The sequence below is a fragment of the Bufo gargarizans genome, chromosome 9 (assembly GCF_014858855.1).
Source record: "Bufo gargarizans isolate SCDJY-AF-19 chromosome 9, ASM1485885v1, whole genome shotgun sequence".
Taxonomy (NCBI): Eukaryota; Metazoa; Chordata; class Amphibia; order Anura; family Bufonidae; genus Bufo; species Bufo gargarizans.
In genome coordinates, this window is record NC_058088.1 from 15,347,572 (window position 1) to 15,358,345 (window position 10,774).

Here is a 10,774-nt window from a genome sequence, read left to right on the forward strand (position 1 = left end):
TTAGAGCAATATTACAAATATTCTAAAAGACGAAGTTAGAGCAATAATATTCCACTTTGGCATACTGCTCCCCGACAAACGTCCCCGTCACCATGGGAACGCCTGTGGGTTAGAATATACCATCGGATCTGAGGTTTTACGATCTCAGGGAAAACTCAGATCTGATGGTATTTTCTAACCCACAGGCGTTCCCATGGTGACGGGGACGCTTGTCGGGGTGTTGTATGCTGAAGTTGATTAAATAACGATTTTGTGATGCGCTCGGGCACACGTATTAACCATTACGATTTTTCTGTTGTAATATTCGTGAACTTGAATATTATAACCGAGATTATTGGTTTAGATTAGAATAGGACGAATATTCTAAAATTGAATATACAGCAATATATTCTTTATTTAGAATATTCGTCATATTTGGTCCATCTGAAAACGTGATTCCTTCCAGCTTCAATTCAGTTGCTCGTGGGCCAATGGCTCATTGACCCACAAGCAAGAAGCAGGGATGGAAAAAAAAACAAAAAAAAAAAAGAATATTCGATTTCGCGAATATATGAAACTATATTCGAAATATTCGCGAAATCTCGAAGTTGCGATATTCGAGATAAAAATTTGAATATTCGCGCTCAACACTATTCATTATCAGCTTTGAACCTGTCCTGTTCTTTGTCTCCCTTGATTTTGTTAATGTAAACTAAATTTGTGTTTTGTTTTTTCTTTTTTCTTTTTCCAGCTACAAATGCAGGTAAGTCGTAAATGTATGGCATCCATTAAGTCATGGGCGTGTAAAATATAATAAACTTTGTCTAGACTGTAATATCAATGATCTATCTTTAGGATAAGTCATCAATATCGGATTGATGGGGATCCAGCTACCAGCGCCACCACAATGAGAGAGGTTCATCATTAGTTTTGTACCAGGTTTTTTAGCTTTTAGTTTTCCAAAAAATGTTAAACTTTTCACCAGTTTTGAACAGTGCTGAGAAAAGCAGGTGTGATTTACCAGAAGTGGGTGTTATCTCCAACTTTCCACAATATCTCTTCATTCTAAATCCCCATTCCGCTCAGGAACAACCCTGAATGGCATAGACAGGCCTCTTTTATACTCTTCTCTGTCACTTCTTATTGTCCTGTTCTTTTTCTCCCTTCATTTTGTAAATGTAAACTAAATTTGTGTTTTTTTTCTTTTGTATTTTTTCAGCTACAACTGAAGGTACGTAGTAAATATTTGGCATCCATTAGGTCATGGGCATGTAAATATAATAGACTTTGTCTAGACTGTAATATTGAAGACCTCTCCTTAGGATAGGCTATTAATATCAGATTGGTGTGGATCCAACTACCAGTGCCACCACCAATCAGCTACTGTATTTGATCAGACTGCGCTCTGGAACAGCATAGCTCCATGCAATGACTAGTGGTTCGGAATGGTACCACAGTGTAGCTCCCTTTTACTTAAAGATGTATTCCATCATTTAGAAATGAATCACCTATCCTCTGTATAGGTCATCAGATAATTGGGGGATAAACACCTGGCACCCCGACTTATCAGCTATTGGCAGCAGTGGAAGGTCATCAGTAGATAGAACCAGAAGCAGAAGGCAATGCTTACATTCAAGTGAATGATAGCTAAGCTGCAGAAACCCAGTATGGTCACTACAGAATAGACAAGTTCTTCTGGCTTCCAGTTTTTAGGTCTTCTTAAAACATACCTTGCATATGTGAAGGAACAGGCCTTTTTTGAGTTTCCCTGATATCTTTTTCCACTATATTATTCCCTGCTGCATAGCTAGGTGCATTTCACTCAGAAGTAGGAGGCATATCCCTTCTGTGAATGTGTCAGCACTGTACTGCTGTGACGTCCTTTCTCTTACTTCCCACCATGTTTGTTTTCCGCTCTGGAGAAAAGATAAAGAGGGCGAGATCACATTAACAGACAAACATGAGTCTCCTGTGATGTTCAGAAGATGTGTAGAAGCAGTTGCTTTATCAGAATCTCAGCTAACTCTGACACTCTCAAATTTCCTGTGAACTGTCTCTTATCTAACTTACCTATCTTACCTAACAACAGGCAGTGGACGGCAGTGGAATTCAGATCCCTTAGTGGCCATGACTTTACAGCTTTTTTTCAGGTTCATGCAGGCAGATTTTTTAATGTGATTTTTTTTTTTAAGTGATTTAGAAATGTGCTAATTACACCATTCTTTAGTAAAAAAAAAAAATTGTGTTACAGTACAGTGACTCTAAAGTTATAATACCCCTTTAAGTTATAATACCCCTTTAAGTTATTCAGTTAGAATCAGATCTACAACCTTAAATGGAAACTCCTCTTTGCATCCCAGAACTAAATAAAAAAATAAAACAGTCTTCAATAAAAAGCTCTTACAGTTGTGTCACTTTTATAGCTCCAAATATACCTAGGTGTCTCTACGGTAACAGACTACAAACAAACCCTGTGTAGTCGGACCATGCAGTTATTCTCCCTTCTGTCATCTCCCTGCTTTATGAGTAATTTGAAATCAACGTACCCTCAGGTTTATAGTAATAAAATCAAACAATTAGCCATATTTAATGATAATTCTATAGTTTATCGAAGATAACTTATGCTTGTAACATTACCAGTTAAGTGATGGGATTGTTATATTATAAGTCATAGCTTTAAGCTTACTAATAATTTTTATTTTTCCTCCTTCCATAGCAGCAATAACACCGGCAGAAACTGCCATCTTGGTTTTGGTCTCCCTAATCTTTTTTTTTATCATCATCTTCATGATTGCGGTAAGACTCTAAGAATGCTCAAGATGAGCACCGGATATTAAAGTCTTCCGCCCAAGGTGAAATACTGGGCTCACCAGCACCTACTCACATACCCCCCATTTCTCATGAGCATGTTCATTCGGGGCAAACATGCTCAGCCTCATTTCTCAGACCGACCATTGCTCGTCTAAGCTGATTCAATTGCATTACAGTGATTTAAGATGCTGCGAGTTCCTTGCCAAATAGTAGCCAACTGTTCCGTACTCACAGCATCATGAGAATACAGTACAGTAAAGCAGTGATAAGGCAGGAGCTCGCAGCATTATAAAACACTATGATGCAGCTAATTCAGCTCAGGCAAGCAGCAGTCGGTCAAGGAAATGTGGCCGTCACGTGGGGAGTATTTCCGTGAATAGATATCTTTATGTGAAGCTGGTCTTACTGTGTGAGAGAACTTGTGCGATGATTGAGTATGAACATGAGTCTAATGAATCTATGCAATAGTAAGGCGTTGGCCGGTATTCAGCCTCTTTTGGGCATTTTGCAGTAACACTGGGTTTAAGTGTCTTGATTTGTAAATGAGTGTTTCTGACAGATGATGAGAAAGTTGGAGGAGGGGAGCGAGGGTTAGAGGGTACAGGGGTGCATAACTGTATGTATAACATAGAATGGAGTTTAGTTTAAAAAAAATCGAATTTCAAAAATGTCAAATGTAATGTTAGTAATAATTGTCCTTTCTTCTATTTTGGCAGTTATTTTATACTTGGTGTAAGACTCGTCGCCAAAATAAATAGTCCTCCTATGAGTGTAAGATTTGACTTGATCTCTATATTATGTAAGTCTTACCTTGCAACCCTTCAGCAAGCAACACAGCCCCCATGACATCAGACACAGTGCGCCATGACATCAGACACACTGCCTCATGACATCAGACACACTGCCCCATGACATCAGACACACTGCCCAATGACATCAGACACACTGCCTCATGACATCAGACCCACTACCCCATTGTATCAGACACACTGCCCAATGACATCAGACACACTACCCCATTGTATCAGACACACTGCCCCATGACATCAGACCCACTACCCCATTGTATCAGACACACTGCCCCATGACATCAGACACACTACCCCATTGTATCAGACACACTGCCCCATGACATCAGACACACTGCCCAATGACATCAGACCCACTACCCCATAACATCAGACACACTGCCCAATGACATCAGACCCACTACCCCATAACATCAGACACACTACCCCATTGTATCAGACACACTGCCTCATAACATCAGACACACTACCCCATTGTATCAGGCACACTGCCCCATTGTATCAGACACACTGCCCCATTGTATCAGACACACTGCCCCATTGTATCAGACACACTGCCCCATTGTATCAGACACACTGCCCCAGTGACATCAGACACACTGCCCTATACATATATACTTTATATATTATTGAATTATTATTATTCTAATCCCTGCTCTCCAGACTCTGCATCCCAAGACTTTATGAAGGTATCACCAGGACCTGACACCAGAAGACCAGCCATCAATGATGATACCTGAAAACATTGCAGTAGTCACAGTTTACTCTTCCTCGGTTCCACAGATAATTTAATTAAATATTGTACTGTAAATATGAGGAAAATAATAGAAAATTAAAATAAAAAGTTATGTGGCACCCTGTTTCTGTTTTTATAATGTCTCCAATGTCTTTGTAAAGGATCTGCCACCTGTCCTGACATGTCTGTGTTGTGCCATTCCTCAATTTATGAATAAATGGACAACTGGGTATTAACAGTTGGGGGGTGTCCCCCCCTGCACAGTCTGACACTGCTACACGGTATAGGGACATACCCCTTAGACGAGGAGAATGGGATCACACACATACCAATATAAGAATTTCTGGCAGGAATAACAGAGGAATGTCACCAAACAGAGTAAAAGAATAGATACTCCAAGATTTTTATCTTATGAGGAACAGACATGTCAGGAGATGCAATGAGGCCTTTTTAACTCCTCACCCTGCAGGAATAATCAGAGACATTGTCAACTTCTGGTTGCTTTACTTGGCCACCATTGGACGGACCCCAGAGCTCTCTATACAAATAGTTTCTCTATAGTATATAGCTAAGAGATCACTAATAACTTATAGGGTCGGGGGATCTACTACTCAGCAATCTCTTTGCACAGTTCAGGATAAAGCATGGGGGTGTACAGATCACTGTGTAGTGAGCTCCCTCTAGTGGCAGCAGCGAGGAGAGAGAATTTTATCAGTTAACTGCCCGGACGTGTTAAAGGACACGGGACATTTTTCTAATACAGAGCTACTAGTGATAACAGAATTCTGGACCAACACCAGCACTATTAACCCATTCACCAACTTAATCCATAAATAACAAAATATATAATAGTAATATTCCAATATAATAACTGCTTACCACTAAACCACTTTAAATGTCCAGGTATATTAAATATTAACCCATAACTATCCTACATCACCACAGATAACCCATTCATCACTGGGATAAACTGATAAATTAGTCATACATTTTCAAGCGACCCTAAACCAAAAAATAATAACATTTGAATAGGTTGTCCACTTTCAGGGGGAGGGAAGCATACTTACCTGCTGCACTTGCTCCCAGCTCCATCACTGGATAGCCTTGCTCCTCCACTAGGCCCCTTGGATGTAGACTTCACATGTGACACCACTGCATCCAGTTGCTGGTCACAGCAGTGACCTGCTCCCCTTGCGTCAGGACAAATAGTCATGTGTAGGGATGAGCAAACTGAACTGTAAAGTTCGGATCAGTACCGAACATCGAGGGTTCAGGCACCAGAACCTGAACACGGACTTTGTCGTGGAAGTCTGTGTTTGGTGTTCAGATGCCGAGTAACACTTGTTGATAGGCTGCAGAGCAGTATAAATGCCGGATCACGTGTGGCGCTGCCATTCTGCTCTAACTAGTGTAGGGACAGGACACAGCTCGAGCGAGGGACAGTTAATCTGTCTGTTAATTCTGTGGGTGACGTATAGCAATTTTTTGGGGTGCAAAACGACTCCTTTGCACCCATGACACTGAAATACAATAGTAAATCTCTCTGTTAATTCTGTGTGACATAAACCCATTTTTGGGGATGAGATATGTAACACCCCGGAGTGGTGTTACCATTCTTTCACCATGCTACTGACTTGTATTGCTAACACCAATGTCCTTCTGTGTATTTATTTCCAGGTCCATCACAAGTGTGCATTGATTGTTCTATCTTGTAACTGTTGTGCTCATGTAATATGCCAGTGTATATGGCAGAGAGAAAGACGGATACTTAGACAGAATGGAACTCACCAGTCCATTCTCCCCACTTTCGGTAGAAGTGGGCCAGTTCTGCGTCCTACCAGAAGGGAGGAGCAGCAGTTCTCAATTGTTCTAGTCTAGGCTAGACAGGAGAGTGTAGGCCTGGGCACGGCCACAGCCAGACTTGCCTATAACAGCCAGTGTAGGCTAAGCTATGTTTGCCATGGAATGAAAGGTATGGAAGATATAGCAACCAGAGGAAAGTGTTCTTTGGTTGCCAGAAGATATTGCAGCAAGGAGAATTTGTTCTCAGGCTGGAGCAGGAGCCTCCAAAGGGAAGTAGCTTGTACAGCACCTGGACTCCTTGATAATTTGCTTTACTGAGTGTCAGAAGGGGGACAACAGCCAAAGGCACCCCAATCCAGGGATACCAGAACCGACCAAAAGTTCAGTAACCACACCCAAGCAGAGTTTATCACAGGAGAGAGAGAAAGCAGAGTTATCAAGTTTGCCTGCCAGTTTATGCCAAAACCTGCTGGAACCAAGAGAAAGCATGAATATTGTTTGGAATCAAGTTTACCCAAGTCAAGCAGCTATTGAACTTTATAAGAGTCTGGACTCTATATTTATACTACATCTACACCTCCACCATTACTACTCCCCTTTGTTGGTTTGGAGCCTAACCCTGGGGAGTGACGGTATCCAAGTGGTAGCACCGTGACACATAGAGACTATCAAGGGTCGCACCACACCCCTCTGCATTCCTTTAATTCTGGGACATGATCGGCCCTGATCTGACAGTTAATCTGTCTGATACAAGCAGAGCCCTTGTAGCACTCAGTGGATATTCTGCTGGAGTAGGGTTTCCACCCCTATAAACAATAGATTCAAAGACTCCAGCCAGGTAGTGTTTAGTGCAATTTTTTTTATTTTGCATCAAAGTGGTTGTTGCTACGGCGTAGTGACGTTTCGGCACATCCGTGCCTTCATCAGACTAGTGCCGCTTGAAGGAGAGGAGATCACAGTGAGGGATAGACATGCGGTTGTACCGCTAGAGAGAAGAAGCGCCTTCTCTCTGGCGGTACGACCGCATGTCTATCCCTCACTGCGTCCACAACTGTGATCTCCTCTCCTTCAAGCGGCACTAGTCTGATGAAGGCACGGATGTGCCGAAACGTCACTACGCCGTAGCAACGACCACTTTGATGAAAAATAAAAGAAATTGCACTAAACACTACCTGGCTGCAGTTAATCTGTCTGTTAATTCCGTGGGTGACATATAGCCATTTTTTGGAGTGCAATACACCTACTTTGTATCTGTGACATAGAAATACAATAGTTAATCTGCTTGTTAATTCTGTGGGTGACATAAACCCATTTTTGTACATGTAATGTGCCTGGTTCACCAGTAGATGGCAGCAGATATATGGCAGAGAGATCTTTAGATAAAATTAAACTCACAATTCCATTGAGCCCCCCCCCCCCCCCCCTTATGGGCAGAATTGTGTCATGAGGGGGTCAACAGCCAAAGGGACCCCACTCAAGAGATACCAGAAAAGTCCTAAATAGTAATGGACAAACATCTGCCGGGACGGTCTGCAAACGCGATCACGCGAACGCGATCAAATGTTCGCGAACCGCAAGTTCGGGGCGGGTCCCATTAATTTTAATGGCAGGCGAACCTGAAAAACCTTCAGCTCATATTTTCAGCCAAGAAATAATTACTAGAAGTGCACAAATAGCACCACAACATGGACAGTGACATACCAGATGTATCATTCGAATTTGCGATCTCCAGTTATAATTTTTTTCAATTTCGAAATATCGGCAATATAATTTTCGCGTACGCGCATGCGCAAATGCACTATAAAGTACCCAAATGCACTATAAAGAAAGTATATTGGTATATAACACCCCCCTTTAATCAGTTTTTTGGGAGGACGACTGGTATATCACACCAGTAGAAATTATTTGTTCCAATAACGCTTGTCCCTCTATATACCTGCAGTATCGCAGCAGAACCGCACACAACTGCCGCACAATACAAATGCACTATAATATAGTGTCTAACATAGAAAGTATATTATAACATTTTACAAGGAAGGCAATCCATTAGAATATACATAAAGATAAACCGTAACCTTTAATAATGTTACTATGAGGGTCCATTCACACGTCCGTAAGTGTTTTGCGTATCCGCAAAAAACAGACACCGCAATGTGCATTCCGTAATTTGTGGACCGCACATCGTCTGCACTATAATAGAAAATGCCTAATCTTGTCTGCAATTGTGGACAAGAATAGGACATGATTATTATTATTTTTTTTGCGGAAACGGAAGCTCAGATGCGGAAGTGCGGATCCGCAAATGTGGATGTGGATCTGCAAATGCGGATGTGGACAGCACATTCCGGCCCCATTGAAAATGAATGGGTTTGCACCCGTTCCTTAAAATTGCGGAACGGATGCGGACCCATTTTGCGGACGTGTGAATGGAAAAGATATTCCTCAAAATGAAAATAAATTAAATTATTAAAGTTAAAGGGGTTCTGCACTTTGTTTTAACTGATGATCTATCCTCTGGATAGATCATCAGCATTTGATCGGCGGGGGTCCGACACCCAGGACCCCCGCCGATCAGCTGTTTGAGAAGGCAGCGGCACTCCAGCAGCGGCGCGGCATTCTCACTGTTTACAGCCGAAAAGTGACGTCACGACTAGTATCAACTAACGTGGGCGGGTCTAAGCTCCATTAAAGTGAACAGAGGATAGATCATCGGTTAAAACAAAGTGCAGAACCCCTTTAAGCAAAAAGCATAGATGTGGTAGGCAATAACAAGTGCTCGGCGGCACCAAATCAGAAGCCATATGTCCTACCACAATCCGGGGGGGTTCCAGTGCACATCCATGAATCCCGGAGGGAAAGCAAAAAATATCTATCCCTAGGCTAGATGATGATGTGGTATTGAAGGACAGGGTGGGCAAAGAACTGTCCCTGATAGTGCCCTACAGGGGGGTGCTATTCTGGCCCTGATAGCCTAACCACAGACCACCCGCCCTGATAAGAGCGACCCCGTCCGGAACCTTACCCTATATAAAAATGGCCCTAGTAAGCCCCTAGCCCCTACACCCCTGACTTCCAGGTGATCACTATATAGATCTATGTGTTTTTGACTCATTATGAAAGTATATCGCACCCCTCTGTGTATCACACCTATCGATAGCACACCTATACCAGTCCTTAAAATGACTTTTGTGGCCCTATTAGCTAGCGTTTGGTGTCCCTAACAGTCTGTCCCTGCTCCACACAGCAACCTCTCCCTACACTGGCAAAACGCTGAATGTAAAATGGCGGCCAGATCAGGTTTATTTATAAGGTAGGGGGTATGTCCATGTGCTGAAACGTCTCAATTGGCTGTCGTCCTGTACCACCTGATAGATGTGTCATGGATCAAAGTTCTTTATAATGCAAAATAATTTATCCATATGTTTGCATGTTCGGCGAATCGCGAACACGCAAAGTTCGCCGCGAAACGACCGCCAGGCGAACCGCAAGGCCATCTCTAGTCCTAAATTCCAGCTGCCAGAATAAAACTGAGTTTAGCACATTACATAGGGAAAGCAGAGTACTTAAGTTTGCCTTTGCCTGCCAGTTGATTCAAGTAAAGCTGTTGAACTTTATAAAAGTCTGGACTCGACTATTTCTTCACCTCCACCATTACTCTACCCTTTATTGATTCGGAGCCTAACCCTGGGGAGCGACGGTATCAAGGTAGGAGCACCGTGACACACACACAGAAAACTATTGGAGATGCACCACACTACTCGGCATTCTGATAAACCTGGGAGACGATCGGCCCTGGGAGGCGGCATGTTGCAATTGGCTTCATGAACAGGATTTAAATACTTCTTCCTTACTATTGAAGGTCCCCCCATCTGTACAAACACCTACAAGAGACGTTACAGCATCTATTTGCTGCTGAAAAGTGTAAATCTGCATCAGTTGCATTACTGTAGCACCACACTATTTAGCATTCCGAAAAACCTGGGGCACGATCGGCCCTGGGGAGTAGCATGTTGCATGAGTCGCTCTGCGGAACAGCACCACTTCACCACCAACGAGGGGGCCTCCATGCGGGACGTGTGTGCCGTGTTGCACTGTTTCGAGTACTCTACCAACATGGCCATCACTGATAACACTGTCATCAACATTACTATCCCACTTCTATGCCTCCTTGAAAAAAAGCTTCAGGCGATGATGGATGAGGTAGTGGCACCAGAGGAAGAGGAGGAGGAACAGGGATTATCAGGCCACTCATCCACACATGGGTCAGAGGGTGGGTTTGTACACAACTGTCCAGCCAGGGCACAGTTTTGGAGTATGAGGAGGAGGAAAAGTGCTCACAGTGACCTATAGCAGGTCACGGGCCTCACTGGAGCGTGGCTGGAGGGATACAGAGGACACAGACATTACACCTCCCACTGAGGACAGCTTGTCTTTGCCTCTGGGCAGTCTGGCACACATGAGTGAGTACATGCTTCAGTGCCTGCATAACAACCGCTGAGTTGCCCTCATTGTTACCAGTGCTGATTATTGGGTGGCCACCCTGCTGGATCCCCGCTACAAGGACAACATCCTTACTTTCCCCACTGGAGTGTGAACGAAGATGCGTGAATATAAGCGCACGCTGGTAGACACACTA